This window comes from Enhydra lutris, unplaced genomic scaffold, assembly GCF_002288905.1.
Source record: "Enhydra lutris kenyoni isolate GAN:26980312 unplaced genomic scaffold, ASM228890v2 scaffoldscaffold1, whole genome shotgun sequence".
Classification (NCBI taxonomy): Eukaryota; Metazoa; Chordata; class Mammalia; order Carnivora; family Mustelidae; genus Enhydra; species Enhydra lutris.
Genome location: NW_019154085.1, coordinates 68,885,890 through 68,904,722, shown reverse-complemented (window position 1 = coordinate 68,904,722; position 18,833 = coordinate 68,885,890).

Sequence of the window (18,833 nt, the reverse complement as noted above, 5' to 3'; positions counted from 1 at the left end):
ACCACAGTGGCAGTAGGATATGTATCTAGGACTTAGTCTCCAGTAGAACCCACAGGTTTTGTTTTTCGCTGGGGTTTTTTTGTTTTGTTTTTGTTTTTTACATCACAGCATAGTTGTTACAATATCATCAATTACAGTAGCTATTAAATAGACCCTCCACTAGATCTTGTTATGCAATAGGCCAACTTAAAAGTATATATATTGGGACACCTGGGTGGCTCAGTTGGTTAAGTGTCTCCCTTGGGCTGGGGTCCCACATCTGGCTCCCTGCTCTGGGGGAAGCCTGCTTTTCCCTCTGCCTGTTTCTCCCCCTGCTTTGATTGCGCTCTCTCTCTCTCTCTGAAAGATAAGTAAATCTTTAAAAAAAAAAAAAGTTCCTTTAAAAAAAGCATAAAAAAATTTTAAAGTATATATATTATACAACGCAATTTTTTAAACATTTTGTTAACTGTATTTCAAAATAATTGGTTTCATTTGCAATCCCATGTATTTTATGCTTTTAAAAACCTTGTTCTGAAAAGGGATTCATGGTTTTGGGCAGCCCACAAAATGGGGTCCCATGCCGCTAAAAAAGTTTAAGAAGTGCTAGCCTGAAGACTTCTGGAATGCCTTGGGGAGCCTGCCTTGGAATCTGATATCCCTGCATTAGAAACAGAAGCAGAGTACAGTCCTGGGGAAGACCTGAAGTCCCGTGTGTGCATGTGGGGATAGGAATGCCTAAAGGAGTATTTGTACAAAGGGAGCAGCACACACCGCACAGAAAGGCTGCCCGAACGTCATCAAGGGTTGTTGGGTGATAACAGTTTCTGGAGCAAGTCCCTCAGCTTAGGAGGGGCAGGGTCCCACTTGTCTGCCAATCAACAGCTCCAGTCAAGTATAGTCAGAAGTGGGGTGCAGTGAGTTCAAATTCAGCAGGCAATGTAGGAAATCAGACTGTTTTCACAAATGTGTAATAATCTTGCTAAGATTATGAGACTGTTGGCAACTGAGTAAGCTAAGAAACATCTGTATTATGATTTTTTCATGCAAGATAGCCTTTTTTCTTCATGTTGAACACATACTATTGCAGAGAAACAGGTCCAGACAATGACAGGTAGAGTACAGTAAGCTTCACTACAGCCTGGTACCCAGTGCGAGCCACTGACATGCCTGTAACAGTTGCTGAAATACTTCTGAACTGGTTGATAAAGGCTGTGCCCTGAGCTCTCTAGTGTCAACTGCCCCCACCCTGGCCGCTTTCCTAGGACTCACCAGCCTTCCACAATACAGCAACTAAAGGTTTAAACCCATAAGCCTTTGTGCTGCAAGGTTGGATATGTCCATGTCATAGCAGCTGTTAATGATACTGAATATGACGCCTTGCTTCTGTGCACCATTCTCCGCTTCCTTCCCAAGATATGGTTAGTAGATGACGTTTGAGTAGCCAGTTCCCTACTTGATCCCAAATATTGATTGTGCTCAAATTGACATTTTTTTTTTCAAATTGACATTTTAAATAATGTGAAATTTAAAAGAGCAACTAACAATAGAGTGCTACTAAATTGAACGACACTTGTTTGGGAAAAGGAAGGGATAAAGAAAAACAAAGATGAGAGTTGTGTTCTGGAGTGTCCCGAGTGCCCATTACCGATGGAAAACTTTCAGCCACACTCCTGCCTTTCACCTACCTCCTGCCTAGGATGCCAGACATACTTGAAATTGAATCAAACTCAGACTCTTGACAATAATCTCTTTGAAGATGGTCAGCTTTTCCTGATTAACTGTAACAATCAAGTTTTGTGAATCAGTTGTCATTTCCATAGTAAATAGGGTTAGGCTAACATAAGAGAGAAGTATCTTAAGAAAGGGAGATGTAGAGGTCTTTCAGGATCTGCTGAGGATATTGTCAGTTTCTGGGGCTGAAGAAATGAAAGAAGCAAGAAACCTAAAAATTAAGAGGTCAAGACCTGGGGAGGGAGGTACATAGTTTTAATGAAAAAAATAAATCTGAGACAAGAAGACACTTGTCTGGAACCAAAGGGAGAAAGTTAGCTTGGTGATAAAGATGTGCTGACTGTATAGGGCATGGTGTGTGTGTGTGTGTGTGTCCCCACACGCATGTGCGCACATCGCAAGAAGGGTTCTTCAAATCCAGTTATGACAAAATCACGTCATGTTCCCAAAAAAGGTTGATTAGAAAACAAACAGCAATACCTAAGAATATGATAATAAAATCACAGAAGATACTTCTACAAACTGAAATTTTAAATAAAAAAGGCAGTGGAAGCTTTGAATAGATATTTGCTCAGATGAGAGCTTTTTTTTTTTTTGAAGATTTTATTTATTTATTTGACAGAGAGAGAGAGATCACAAGTAGGCAGAGAGGCAGGCAGAGAGAAGGGGAAGCAGGCTCACTGCTGAGCAGGGAGCCCAATGCGGGGCTCAATCCCAGGACCCTGAGATCATGACCTGAGCTGAAGGCAGAGGCTTAACCCACTGAGCCACCCAGGTGCCCCCAGATGAGAGCTTTTGAATTATATTTTACCAATACACTTTTCAAAAGAAAATCATTTGCTCTATATCCCACCTTTGGTAGGGGAGCTTTCAAATAATTTTAAACCATTGGTCACCTGCAGAGAAGTCGAAGAAACTCATGTCATGCCTGAAATATTTCCCATTTCCTGGGACCTACTGTAATCATTTTGCTATCACGTTCACTATTGTACTGACTTCATCATCACCAACAGCAGAGAATATCATATTCGCTGCTTTTTAGGCCACATGGAAACTAGCTATGGAAAACTTCTCTTTATTCTCCTTTTGTGGTTGCATTATACTGATGGTTTTATATGTTCTCTAGAGCACATGGTCTGTGGAACCAAAGACCCTTGCTTCAAATTCTGTCTCTGTTCCAACCTGGCCAGATGACCGTAAATCATTTCATCTCTCCCTGCCTCAGTTTCTCCAGCTATGAAGTAGGGATGAGGATAGCATCTACCCCCAAAGAATTGCCTCGCCGTAAGCATTAGTAAAGTTAACAGGATCTGAAGCACTTAAAATGTATTAAAATCAGAATTTCCACTTGTGTACCGTCTTTCAAAATTTGGCTTTCACAAGTTAGGTATTGAACCATGATAAACATACAGTTTTATGAATTAGACATATGTAGTAAACTTTTCCAAGAGGGATTGTACTATTCAATGTCAGACTTTATGTTTCAGAAAAAGAAAGTTTTCCATTTTACTTTTTTGTCTCTTTATACAAGAAGTCAGGGGTTTCCCTTCCATACCGAAACTTACTTTTTTTTGGCATTTCATTTGCTCTAAGTCACAGCGCATTTTATAGGGGCAAACCTGCCTCTGGCTGGAATCGGGAGAATCCAAATTGCTAGCTATGCCTTTAAAACTCAGATCTATTTTTTCCAGTTTTATTGAGAGATAATTTACATAAGTTTAAAGCATACAATATGTTTTATATATATACATATGTATTGTGAAATAATCACAATAAATTCAGTTAACCTGTTACTTCATAGTTCAATTTTTTCCTTGAGATGAGAACCTTTCAGATTTACTCTCCTAGCAACTTTTAAATATAAAATACAATATTTTTAACTACAGTCACTATGCTGTGCATTAAATCTCCAGAACTTATTTATGCTATTAACTAGAACTAGTACCTTTGGACAACCCGTCTCTCTCTCTCACACACACACACATCTCTACTTGTGGTAACCACCAATCTGTTCTGTTTCTATGAGTTTGGGGTTTGGGGATTTTTTAGATTTCACATATAAGCGAAATGATACAGGATTTGTCTTTCTCAGTCTGCCTCATTTCATTTAGCATGATGTCCTCAAGTTTCATCCATGTTGTCACAAATGGCAGGATTTCCTTCTTTTTATGGCTCAATAATATTCTGCTGTATATATGTTTATTTAGAAACTCACACCATGTTTTCATTATCAATTAATCCATCAGTGGACATTAAGGTATATATTTTAAGGTATATACATTTTAAAGATATATTTTTAAAGATATATTTTAAAGTAAATTTCAGAACACCTGGGTGGCTCAGTTGGTTAAGCCTCTGCCTTTGGCTCAGGTCATGATCACAGGGTCCTGGGATTGCGTCCCACATCAGGCTCTCTGATCAGTAGGGAGTCTGCTTCTCCCTTACTCTCTGCCTGCTATTCTGCCTTCTTGTGATCTCTCTCTCTATCAAATAAATAAATAATATCTTTTAACAAAATAAAGTAAATTTTATTTGACTATTTCTAATTCATTTATAATGAGCTCATTAAGATGTCATATAGTATTTTACATTGTCATTTCAGGTGGGATTTTTTTTTTTTTAAGTTTGTTTTGAGGGAATTTTTCTAAGCCAAGAAGCCACAGCTTGTCAGCCAGCCAGAAATAAACTAAACCTTAAATGAATCATGTTAAATTTAAAACGGAGTTCCCACGACTGAGATGAAACTGCCACTTGGAAAATTTGGTTTTCTGTCCCACCGTCATCAGAAACAAACATGAAGTTATGTGTATCTCATGCCACACATAATGTTGTCTTTTGAAAAATTCAGTTGTAATTAATATACAGTGTTGTATTAGTTTCAGGTATATAATATAGTGATTCAACAATTCTATACATCACTCCTTGCTCATCACTGTAAGTGTTCTCTTAATCCCCTTTGCCTATCTCACCCATCCCCCCACTCACCTCCCCTCTGGCAACCACCAGTTTGTTCTCCGTATTTAAAAGCCTGTGTTTTGGTTTGTCTCTTTTTTCCTTTGTTCCTTTGTTTTGCTTCTTAAATTCCACAGATGAGTGAAATCATATAGTATTTGTCTTTTTCTGACTGACTTGTTTCACTTAGCATGATACCCTCCACCGCATCTTCTTTATCCATTCATCTATAGACAGACACTTGGGTTGCTTCCATATCTTAGCTGTTGTAAACAGTGCTGCAGTAAACAGAGGGTGCATATATCTTTTTGAATTAGTAATTTCATTTTCTTTGGGTAAATACCCAGTAGTGGAATTACATGTGGTAATTCTATTTTTAATTTTTTGAGGAACCTTCTTACTGTTTTCCACAGTGGCTGCACCAGTTTGCATTACCAAGGAGGCACCTTAGCCTCTTCCACTTCCCAGCTGAGGGGCTGGAACAAGTTCCTCTACTTCTCTAGGACTCAGTTTTCTAATCCATGAAACGGTCCGAATTCTGATCTCACCAGATTGTTCTACCGATTAAATGAATTATTATATAAGTGAGGTATGTAGCACAGTGTCTACTCTTAAATATGTAGTGAATAAAATGGTAGTTATGAAAATGAAGGAGGAGGGCGCCTGGCTGGCTCAGTGGGTTAAGCCCCTGCTTTCAGCTCAGGTCATGATCTCAGGGTCCTGGATCAAGCCCTGCGTTGGGCTCTCCGCTCAGCAGGGAGCCTGCTTCCTCTCTCTCTCTCTGCCTGCCTCTCTGCCTACTTGTGATTGTTCTCTGTGTCAAATAAATAAATAAAATCTTTAAAAAAAAAAAAAAAGAAAAGAACAGAAACTGAAGGAGGAGACAATATACTAGAAAAGAAAATAAGAGTAGGTTCAGGTAATGGGCATTAAACGCAGGGAGAGAGAATACATAAATGAGGTCACTGTACCCCACATTCACTTCCTGTAAATGGTCAGGATAAACCATTCCTTCCTCAGGTTAGAGCTTGGTAAATAGTCCCTGTCATTCCAGTTTCTCGGTGCCTGACGTTTGGGTGGAAGCAAGTCCGTGCTTCCCACTGGCTCTAGATCACTCGCTTCTCTCGTAGTGTTTGCAGAAGCAACAATGGGCCCCAAACTGGGCACCATAAGCTGGAAAGAGAAAAACAGCTCAGAGGACTAGCCAGCTAGGAGGCCTGGTGGGAGAATAAGATGAAAGCTGAAGGACATTCCCAAACACATTCTTATCTTCCTCTTTTCACAATCTGTTCAACCAGCAGGAGAGTTAGTGGTAAGGATTATCCAAAACCATGACCGATTTACAAATCATTGTTACTGTTTGAAGCTTTCGCTTATCGAATACATCTTGCTGCTAATATTAAAGCAGCTCCTACCACTGAAAATAAATTGGCAGGGGAGCTAGGAGAACATGCAGCTTAATAGGGAAACCAGACCCTGAACTTCAAAATTTCTTCGAAAATTTTGAATGTGGAAAGCAAGCCATCTGCATACAAATAAGCACTATATCTCACAAGAAATATGAGGGCAAGGTAATAAATTCTGCCCCGTGAACGTCCCACTATGTAGAACAAATAACAAAGAAAGCAGGAAAAGAATGCAGAAATCTGGACCACCTGATAGCTGAGAATGTTCCCATAACAATGGCTTTGCTGTCCCGGATCACATGATTAAAAGTGAGGCGTCGAACAGTTCCACATTATACAACATATTTCTGGGCATTCCTGGTGAAAAGGGAGGAAAATGGACTCAATGACACTTATATCACATTTCATTTTCAAAAGTCATGGAAAGTCAGTGCATTTCCAAAGGCAAAAGCCATTGTCCGAATTTTGTATCCGGAGACATCAAAGCGGGGACTTTTCTCAAGAGAGAATGTCAGGGACTCTGACCAAATTAGGACTCAGGATATCTCAGCTTCTGATTTGGTAAGCAAGAGCACACCTTCATAGCCTCCTTCAGCTCTGGCCAGCAGGACCAAATTTCCTGCCTCCCAAACCAGGCACTGTAGCAGTTCGCCAAGAGTGAGCTTGATGCGAGATGTCCTCTGGCATGGAAAACATCACCAGGAACATCGTATCAGTTAGGTTGAGCTATTCAGACATAAACACTTCTGCATGTTCTTCCTGCTTACAGAAGGGTGGAAAGCCTCAAAAAGCTAATGGGATGGCTGGGGCGGGACTGGGCAGTGGGGCGTGGAGAGGGGGGGTGAGGGATTCCTGCCCTGCCCAGTCCAGTGAACCAGGGTGAAAATTTTCAGCCTTGGACCCTACTAGCAAATAAAGTCTCCACCCCGGTGCTCCAGAAGTTTACTTTCCCCAAGTAGCTAACCCACCCCCAGTTGCTACCAGTTACAGAAAAGTTTGGGTAAATGCCACATTGGTTGAAAAGAAGGTAAGAGAGTATGGGAGACAGTCAGCTCTTTGATTTTGAGGGTCTCTTAGAATTTCCTAATTTGCACTCAGTAAATAAGCAAAATACATTTATTTCTCTGAGACTTTCTTTATGTGCTGACTACAGTCATCTAGCAATGTCTATAGTGGTTATAAATAACTTTAGTCTGTATTTTTTAGATAATTCAAATGCAGGAAAAATAGTTGTAGTGTTACGTGTATTTTTAAAATATATTCCAAAGTTGAAATCTTTGCAAGTGTTAATTAAAAAGCATATATATATATATATACACATATATATATATATATTCATTCCAGCCATTAACTACTACAATAACTATTCAAAGAGGAGAGTAGCATTGAGTCGACACCCTGACCATCTGCCCAGGGACTCCCTTCTCAGACTCATCAACTCTCTGGATACACTTCTCCCCCACTTCATAGTGAGTGCTACTGCGATTCATCTGCTTACAGAACTGTCTGCTACTAAACTTAGTTCCTTTAAATTGGAGGCTGTATTTTGTACCCCCAGCACCAAAATCTAGGCCTGGAACATGGAAACTACGGAAAAATGTGGTACCTTAGGTTTTCACTTTTATGCCAGTATGCTTCTTTGAAGTTGGAGGGTTTGCTTTTGTTGGTGGTGGTGGTGTTGGTTGTTTTTTTTTTTTTTTTAAGATTTTATTTATTTATTTGACAGAGAGAAAGAGATCACAAGATAGCAGAGAGAGAGGGGAAGCAGGCTCCCCGCTGAACAGAGAGCCAGATGCGGAGCTCGATTCCAGGACCCTGAGATCATGACCTGAGCCGAAGGCAGAGGCTTAACCCACTGAGCCACCCAGGCACCCCATTGGTGTTGGTTTATTAAAGAAAAAGTGTCACTCTTGTACTACATGCTTATAATGGAGCATACCCAGCAGTGTACTTTATTCAAAGGGCACATCCTCACTACCCTGATTCCTCTAAAGATTGGTAATTCTCATGCAAAAGAAAAACTCCTGCATCTAGGCAGCTAGTTAATAAGGCACCATTCTGGACTCAAGGTCTCCAATGCTCTCATCCTGCCAACAGTTCAAAGACCGGTAGGAAAAAGTGAAAATGAGCTGCATAATCTAGAGTGGAACTTCTTAGGGTTTGAGGGAGGCTGGAGGGAGAGTGGAGAGGAGGTGGGTATGAAGGCTGAAATTCCAGGAGTCCTTTGAACAAAGAAAGCAGCAGGGTCCTTGGAAGGCTAGATCCCCTAAATTGGAAAATCTACTTTTTCATTCTTTGGTCTGCTGTCCCCAAGTCCCCACAATGCTGCCAGCATCAGTGTGCCTCATCCTTTAGTGACCAGATAAAAAGAAGGCATGGTGACATGAAGTGGGAGGTGTTCTGGTGATAGGCTTCCCTAAGCTCCCCCGGCTCTACCACTCGATCCACTCAACAGTGTATCCCTAAGGCAGTCTGCACCCTGCCCTCGCCCCATTCCAGCAGTACGTGCCTAACTGGGAGGAATCTCAATGCCAGCTAGACTTTCTCAGGAAAAGATTTCTGGAGAAAGCAGCATGGAGGACACATGGCAGACACTGAGGCTCATGAGCTTGAACCAATACTACCCATGTGGCTTTTTAATGCAATAAATATCAAAAGACTGGAGAAAATGGGCTTCAGTTTGCACCCGCAAATATGATAATGTTATGGTTCAGAATCACAACTCTAGTTTACACAGAATTCTGGAGACACAGTTAGTGGGTGAGGGAGTATGGTCATAGCAATAAAATGACAAAGCATGAGGTAAATAGTGGGAAAATGCATCTAGTGTGTGTGTCCCAGGATTTAATACTTAGAGACTAAATTTTTTTTATAGAAACATCCTTTTTCTCTGGGATTTGTTCAAGGTTGATAGTAAAATGGTCAGCCAGGAATTATCTATTTGGAACCTGTATAGTTACTTTATTTTTTATTATTTTTTCAAGATTTTATTTATTTATTTGACAGAGATCACAAGTAGGCAGAGAGGCAGGCAGAGAGAGAGAGGAGAAAGCCGAGCAGAGCCCAATGCGGGACTCGATCCCAGGATCCTGAGATCACGACCTGAGCCGAAGGCAGAGGCCCAACCCACTGAGCAACCCAGGCGTCCCTATGGTTACTTTAACTTATATATTCCACTTAATGGATCCCTCGATTGTTACTAAATATTAAGCATTTGGCACATACCAGGGCTTACTAAATATTACTAAATTAATAAATACTAAGTATTATTAAATTACTAAATAAGCTAAATACTAATAAACTAATTATTTAGTTTGTTATATATTAATATATTAAATACTAAATATTTTAAATTAAATTTAGTTTATTAAATATTACTAAATATTATTATTCAGTGTGTGCTCAGTATAAGGGTTTCTTGAGAGTTTTCTTCCATATTTTTTCCCATCATTGGGTAAGAGATTTGGAAAATGACGTATAATACTGAATTCTTTCTTAGAGTTCTAAGGTCATGAGAAAGTGTATGAGGAAGACTCAAGACAGACAAGGAAGTTTTAACTTTTCTCTCATTGAGAGGTGGGGTCTAACTCCTTCACCCTTGAATCAGAACCGGCTTTAGAGATTTTCTTGAGTAATAAAAATTAGCAGAAGTGATGTTCTGGAATTTTCCAGGCTGATGCATAAGGAGCCTTATAGCTCATTCCTGGGACACTTGGAACACTCATTCTTGGACTCTGGGCTGCCAGGTAAAAAGTTCAACTTCTTTTAGCGGAGCAACTATGAGACCATATGGAGAGGGAGAGATGCAATAGAGGCCAGCCTTCAGCTGTCCATGGCAAAGAGCCAAGTATGGGAGAGAAGCTATCTCAGACCCTACAAACCTGCCCAGACACCAGCTGAATACCATCAGGTAACACCTGGTGAGAGAACGTGGATCAAAAGCAGCAGCACCCAGCCAATCCCTGCCTGGATTCCAGACCCACAGAACTGTAAGATATTAATAAAGTGGTTATTGTTTGAAGCCATTAAGTTTCAGGATAGTTCGTGAGGAAGCAATAGCTAGCCAAAACAGATGGAGTATAAAGTTTGCTTGTGCGACTCCTCTGAGGGTGGTCATCAGCTTCTATTCAGCTGGCCCCTCCTCCGCTCAGTGGGAGCAAGGCCATAGTGCGAGGCCATGGTTGGCAAGACTGTTGGGTCATGCTCTTAGAGAAATGAGATCAGTTTTACTTGCTTCAAGGTAACTAGATAGAGTTTTGAGGGTGATGATTTCATGGCTCCATGACTAATTCTCAATCACTCGATAATAGATCCAAGGCATGTACAAATAGGGTAGGCTTTGTACAGTTTCTCGAAGCCTCTAACATGGAGGAAAGGGGAAGAACAAAAAGCAGCTCTGTCTGGCATTGTGCAGTGAGTAATCGCTTCCACTGGTCCACATGGGGCTCCCAGGCCCTCTTTTACCCTCAAGAGCCTTTTACCGTCCCTAGTTCCCAGTAGTGTGATTGATTTTATATATATATATATATATATATATATATATATATACATATATATATATAATCCATTATATATATATATAATCCATTATATATATATCTCCATTATCCATTATATATCCATCATAAATATATCCATTATCACATATATATATCACATATATATATCCATTATATGTATATCACACACACACACACACACATATATATATCCATTAACATAACGTATTTTAAAATAACACTGCAGAGTGCCTGGTGAGCAGGAGGGCAAATCCCGAAGTGTCATTCCAACACTGAGCATAAGAATCCCTGCATAAGGGAGGCTGTCTAAAAGCTTAGAAGATCCCCCACCACTGTCTCTCAGCCTCCCTCTTCATTAAAGGTCTTTTTCCCCCCTCTCCAGCTCTAGTTTCATTTTGTGAAAAGGTTCATTGCCTGATGTGCCATGAGCAGACAAGCTTATCGAATGAACTGTAAATCTAATCAGTTTGGCACTGGGGTTTCATGGGAGCCATGTAAACAATAACTGGAGTTGTGTTAAGCTTCACTGACTCCAACTGATTCCCAGTTTGGCTCATTTGTGCAGAACAGTTGGAGATACAAAGCCAAGCCCATTAATTTCCAGAGAGCAGTTCTAACAGAGGAACGAGCTGTCAATCCCCAGGAGGCTTTCAAACCAAGCTCTAACTACAGGATTTTATTTAAGGAATAAGGTGTGTCTGTGTGTTACTCAGTTTCTTTCCATTTCCTCAATATTCCGTATTTCTAGGGAGATTCTGGCAATTCTTGTTGAAATTGGAATCCTGTGGAGAAAGGAGCAGAGAACGTCTCCAAGTTCCCATGGCCCCTCATAATAGTGATCAAAGTGTGGTCCTGAGTCCCCACCCATGAAATTTTCTTAACGTGGTTGTGCCCCAGGTTTCCTCTGAAAAACGGACTTGATTAGCTTCAGCCACTATTTCAGTTCTAGTTCTCGTCCGTATACTTTTACAGCACATGTTCATTTTTTTTTTAAAGACTTTATTTATTTGACAGAGATCACAAGTAGGCAGAGAAGCAGGCAGAGAGAGAGAGAGGGAAGCAGGCTCCCTGCCGAGCAGAGAGCCCGATGCAGGGCTCGATCCCAGGACCCTGAGACCTGACCTGAGCCGAAGGCAGCGGCTTAACCCTCTGAGCCACCCAGACGCCCCACATGTTCATTTTTTTTCATGTGAATTACACCCTCAAGATTGTAAAGTTTAGTAGTTACAGTGCTAAAGTCACCTTTCGATCTCTTAAATAGCATATGCTTCATTTCCAGATGGAAAAATGAATATTCACCACCGCTCCATTAGGAATACCAATTTCCCATCACTCTCTAGCATTGGCCAATGCAGTTATAATACCGTGCTAATTTAAGGCATTTTCTGGTCCTCTGAGCCTCGTATTTACATACTAGCTGAAACTGCAAGTGGAAATGAATGGAGATGATGATATTTGCCTTATCTCAATTTTTCTGTGAGAAGGAGAAAAGCACTTAAGCTTGAAATAAGCAGATGTGAAAACACTTCTCACTAATCAAAATGTTTACCACTAGGTTAGAAGAGGCTGCCTGTTCAGAGGCATTGAACCTGATCTGTATACTTAGCAAGATGAGTGTATTTAGTGTGACAGAACCTTGGAGCAGAACTTTTGCAGCTTAGTTCAGATGACAATGAGCAATACCATATTTCTTTGTCAGGCTTTTCACAGTTCATGAACTTGAATTCAAGAGTGCCTTGTCCATCTAGTCACTATAGACTTTCACACCAATATGCTTTAAGCTTCATGTCACCATACCCAGAAGTAGCAGAGAGGGAAAAATGTGAAGAACAATGTCACTACAAGATTCAGAGAATTAGCTTTGTAAAAACATTTCATATTAAATTACAGAAACTTTAATTGGAATAAAGAAAATTAAATATCTAACTTTCTGGAAGACAATAAAAATTGTGCAACTGCTCTCAATTTGATTCCAGGCAGTTGAATATTCATAACAGGGAACTTGCGAGATAACATATATAAAGGTAACAGGAGATTGCCAATGTGATTCTGTAAAGAGCTTGGCATAGCAAACGAGAGATCCACCTGCATTTTCTTGAGTAAGACCACCATGGTTTAAAAATCGCAGAATCCCACCTCAAACTAACTTAAGCTATACAATTGCTACTCAACAAAGGTTGTGGAATTAATGATCACAATAATAACTAACATTTATGGGATTTTGACCATGCAATAGATAATTCCAGCAAACATTTTACATTGATTCATTCATTTAATCTTCACAATAATGGGAATCAGAAATATTCTTAGTGGCCCCATTTTATGCATGAGGAAACTGAGAAGCAGCAGAGTCACATAAGTCCCCCAAGTTACACAGATCAGAAGTGTCAAAGCCAACTTTTGATCCCAGGCAGGCCAGCTCCAGAGCCCACATACATGACTCCCACCCCCAACCAATTCCCAGAATATGCGACTTTTTTAGGTGACCAATCAAGAAAAAGTGTTATCCTCTGCTTTTATTTTGGTGAGTTGGAGTCATGGCTTTCACATTGAAATCACAATGTAGTAGTGGTCAACAGGACAGTGTCCACCTGTGATGCTCCAAGGAAAGTCTGATGGGGTTCATTCTTAAAATCTATCTCTGTCAAGGGGCACCTGGGTGGTTCAGTCAGTTAAGTATCCAACTCTTGATTTCGGCTCAGGTCATAATCTCAGGGTCGTGAGATCAAACCCAACATCATACTCAGCAGGGAGACTGCTTGAGATTCTCTCTCCCTCTGTCCCTTCTTCCGTTTGCTCTCTCTCTTCAAATAAATAAATGCAACTTTCCTTTAAAAAAAAAAAGAATCTATATCATTCAATATCAGTATTAGGTAGACAGAAAGAGTTAGAATGTATTTCCTCAATTTTTATATGCTAATAATTTTAGTTAAGTGTTAATATCTTGGAAGACAATGGGAATTCAAACCAATGCTCAGAAAATGGGGGAAGTAATTCCATAAAACCTATTCAATTCACTTTAGATGTTCTAGAGATGTTTATTCATCACAGTGCCAAAATCAGCCATTCCACGTGGCATGTGCTCTGAGTGACAGACTCACATGCCCAGCACAGGCGACTGGATGTGGACGAACACCTGACCTGGGAAGGCTGGGTTGACACGTTGGGTCACAGCCCATCCAGAGGCTGGAGCAGGCCTATCAGATGCTAGTTCCTGGGAGTTTGCTCTGGACAACAGAGTGACACAGTTGGCAATGGTAACTTAAAGTTGACAAGTTATGAGGTAGGGAAAGGAAAGGAGAGGCCATTGTGGCTTCATGCGCACACAAGCCAAAGCTAGGAGGGAGCTGAGGAAGATGGTCCGTGGAGAGAGGAGAATGAAGAAATAGAGAGTGAAAGAGAAAGGGAGGGAGAGGGACATACACAGATGAATGTGAGACATCCGAGCGCGGCTGTGTTTTGTCCTGCCGCAGATTCTGGCGGCTCTTAGGTTCTACCGCGGGCCATGGGTACTCTCACAAGTCCCGTGGCCTTAGAACTCAAGAGGGGCTTTGTTCCTTGCAAACTGAAAAAACCGAACCTGAAAATCAAATGAATGAAAAGCAATTCACTTCTGGACAAAATCTCTCTATACTCCAAAACAGATTAGGGCACTAGAGATATATGAAAAGAAGAAGGAAAATGACTTGAAATTAAGAAAAATTTACCTATGCAAAACCATTATTTAAAAAAACAATACACTACTGACTTATAGGTCAAGGGATATAGTATATAAAAATCATAATTTTTTAAGAGGTAGATTTTTAACTTTTTGCTCTCTTTTAACTAAATCTTACTTGGCACACAGTGTCATTTTTGCCACACTTTAAAACAAAAAAAGATATAGAGATATAGATCTCCTGGCAAGAGTTCCAAGAGTAATTAAATTTATTAAATTATGACTTACATGAAGCTACAAGGAATTGGGTCTCTTTGGTCTAGGGAGAAGAAAGTTAAGGAGTGACTTTTGTCTTCAAAGATATGGAAGATTTTTATTCACAATTATGACTTGTATTCATAAAAAGTAGGAATGAACTTTGGTCAAAGTTCTCTGTTAAACAGGAGGAAGAGTCTGTACACAGGCTACAGAGGGTCAAGGACTGTCCTGTCCTGGAGAGATGTTCAAGAAGACATTTAGAAAACACGTGGAAGTCTTGCATGGTTGACAAATAGAACTCAGTAGCATCTTTGGGTCTGAGCTGCCAACCATTGTTTAATGACTTGGCAGAAGTGCCCTGGGAGGCCATGGGTCAGAGAAGAAGGAAGAAATAGAAATAGTATAGAAGAAAGAGAGAGGAAGAAGAAGAAACAAGCAGACAGGGACGTATGTCAGAAAAAGTGGTCAACTTAGCATTCACTTTTCAGATGATGTTCAAAGGTGACTCTCTGCTCTCTTATTTTGTATAGCATAGTATGTAACAGGATGGTTTGTCACTGAACCACATCCTGGATTAGAAATGACCCAAGTTGAGCGTGACGTCTACAGTGGCCAAGAGTTTAGGCACTTCACGTGCAGTCGCCCTGCCTCCCTCTCCGCAAGACCTCCCTGGGGAGAGGCCTAAGAGTCAGGCTACAACTGACTCACCAGCTGCCTTCAGCAACCCACATGAGAATGGCCCCCACCGGAGCTTTGACCGGAATATTGACTATGGCGCCGCCCCGCACTTCCTGAGCTATGCACAGCTCTGCCTCTGGGCGAAGGTGTCATTTGAAGGACAGCAGGTGGCATGAAGGCCTCGTTTCTAAGGTACCTTGTTGAGGAGGAGAAATGTGAAGACACCTACGTTCCCACGTTGGAGCTCGGAGGACTGAATCCTAATTCCGAGTCCGTGCTTACTTCATGAGAAACCTGGAGTGTACCACTTTCCTTGGTTCTTCATTTCTGTTCCTATAACCCAGGGTAGGCTGACTTCTCTTTTATGATATAGCAGGCTACATAGGATGTACACATACGTGACTGAGTTGCTGTGCTTAATTAAAGTTAGGCTCTTGGGGAGCCTGGGTGGCTCAGTGGGTTAAGCCTCTGCCTTTTGGCTCAGGTCATGATCCCAGGGTTCTGGGATCGAGCCCCACATCGGGCTCTCTGCTCAGTGGGGAGCCTGCTTCCTCCTCCCTCTCTGCCTGCCTCTCTGCCTACTTGTGATCTCTGTCTGTCAAATAAATAAATAAAATCTTTTTAAAAAATTGAAGTTGGGCTCTTGAAGAAAATTGGGCTTTTACCAATGAGGAAGAAACTGGTACTGGTACTCACTACTCAAAATGCTTGCTTTATAGACCACATTAGAGGTCATAAGGCTTTTGTACTAAAAGAGACTTTCGGTATCATGTAACATTCAGTGTTATCATGTGTATGGAGTTGAGGAAACTGAGACCCATAAAGGGTTAGGGGTGGAATCAGGATTAGACCTTGAGTCTCCCTAATCTCACCACCTATTTTCCCTAGCAGGCCAGATCAGTAGGGGTGGCATGTTCTTTGTGTCAACGACAACCCAGCACACTAGAATTCATAGGGCTTCGCGGTGGAACGTAACTTTGGAAGTTAAATTCGCCCAGAAATGCTGAAGTTGTAGAGCGGACACTCGGCAGAGGCTGAGGGGATCACATGGCCGTGTCCCGGTGTCATGTTACACGGAGGCTGGATCTTGTCCACTGCCGCCCATGTCCCACCCAAGGGCTTGCAATCTTCCTGGCTTCATATTACTTCTAACCCAGGGGTTTGGATGAGAAGAAACTGCGAGAGAGCATCCCTCCACCTTGTAGAAGAGGCTCTACCTGAGGTCGTGTCTGGCTGTCTACACAGGTTCCTCTTGAAGTCAGTCCATTCCAATCAACTAATTCTAATGTGCCTTCTATCTTACGTGCCCTGGGCTGAGTGTGAATCCAGTTCAAGTTTCATAGGGAATGAAATTATTCTAAATAAAAACAATGTTTTTAAAAAGTTAAAATATGACTCACACGCTCTCTCGGAAAGCAACTTAGACAATAGATGTGTCTAAAACAGAAAGTGACATTTCCTAACCCGTCCAGTGCCACTCCCCTGAGATAATCATTGTTAACAGTGGGGTTTACATCCTCCCTTTTATGCGTGTAGGAACATGTTTATAAATATTTGGCTTTCAAGCCTTGCATGATTTAAGGAGCTCCTTATTAAAGACCATAGGTCAAACTCCCTCTTAGTGATGCATTAAGCCCTACTTTGGGGACCCTGAAAATTAATAGTAAGTATGGAAGAGGGCAACCTGGCTTACTATGACTAGCTTGGGCGGGTTACTCCTGACAGGCAAATAAGTCAACTCTGGTCATTTAAAAATAGGACTCCAGCTCTCACTAGAGTTAATCATAAGAACTGTGGAACTGAAGTTAGTTCCCAGTGCTATTGTGCTGAGCTACAGGAAGGCTGCAAGCATGAGAAAGCTCTATTTCGTACTAAACAGTATCTTGTTTAACATTCATGAGGAATCTACTTGACACAGTCTCTCTGGAATTCTTTCTCTGGTGATTTCTTTTGGTTACACTAGTAACTATGGCGAGGTGATGTTCCCCCGATATTTGGGAATTTGGTCATGACTTGGTCTGATTGGAAGGAACATTCTCTCTAGTCTCACTATGACTAAGGCAAATGCATGCCCAGTACCTGAGGGCTGTGTTTGCACATGCCGCTGTGAGGCCTCGGAATCTGAGGTACTATTTATCCGAAGGGCTGCCTGGCTGCCGGGCCCCAGGCAGCTGCTCAGGAAGAAGCAACACCAGAGCTAGGGAAAGAACAGTCGCTCCCCATGGTAAGCGTTCACCCCGTACAGGTCTCTAATCAGAAGTGGACAGCACCCTTCAGGCTAACTCCTGGCTCTTGTGGTCTCAGACAGGCTATTAGCTTTCACTGAGTCCTTTGTAGATGAATAGGACACATGGGGAGTAAGGTACAGGGAGTGTGTATTTAACACAAGTGCTTGACCAGGTTCCGAGCATTGTGGTCTGAGATACCAAGGAGTCCTGTGTAGCCAGAGAAGAAAAAATGTCAAGTCTCAGTGATTGTCAGAGCAAGCCAAGGGCTAAGCAATTTGTGTCATTACCACTCAATTTCCCTCTCAATGAGATACAAACAACTTTGACCACTAATCTAAATTTCACTACGTTTTCTTGTGCTTCCCAGTGCTGTTGCTGCCTCAATTTCTCATTCTGCAGAGGAGGGTTAGCAGTGCCTATCTCCAAAGGAGGATTGATTAGTTTTTGCCTGAGAAGGGTGCTGAAAATATGGGTCAATGGTCACGAAATCTATTTACCACAATCACAAAATGCTGCCTCCTTTCTTCTGTTACTCTGGAATTTTTTTTTTTTTAATCAATTACTACTTGAAACTAAGGCAATGTTTCTCGACCTAAGATTTCTGAAAGAATTATTTTTTTAAAGATTTTTATTTATCCATTTGACAGAAAGAGATCACAAGTAGGCAGAGAGGAAGGCAGAGAGAGAGGGGGAAGCAGGCTTCCCATCGAGCAGAGACCTGATGCGGGGGTCGATCCCAGGACCCCCAGACCATGACCTGAGCGGAAGGCAGAGGCTCCAAACCACTGAGCCACCCAGGCGCCCCTGAAAGAATTATTTTTTAAGATTTATTTATTTATTTTAAAGAGAGAAAGGGAGAGAGAGCGCGTGTGAGTGGGAGGAGAGGCAGAGGGAGAGAATCTCAGGCAGACTCCCCGCTGAGCACAGAGCCCGATGTGGGGGCTTGATCTCATAACGCTGAGACCGTGCCCCGAGCTGAAATCAAGAGTCAGACACTTAGCCACTTGAGACACAGAGGTGCCCATGAAAGAATTTTTTAATTTGGGATTTTCTTTTAGCTTATGATCTAGGAAAAGTAATACAAGAGGGTTCTGAACCATTGGGAGGACAAACTGCTTGTGACCAAACCTATCTTGAGTTCAGCGCCTGCATTTGTGCTTCCATGAGACTCAGTGCCAAACTTCAGTGTTGTATACAACACCATACACGAATTGTATACAAGGCAATGTACTAACTTCATTGGACAACCAATATAATGGATCAAGGATAAAGCTTCAAAAACTGTAAACCTAAAAAAAACATCAGTGACAGTAAGGAAGCCTCAAACAATGGTCCTTCATTTCCAAGATTGAAAGAGTCAGGTCAACTAGGGAAATGTAAAGCAACTAAACACATCTTTCCATTATTAAACCCAACATCA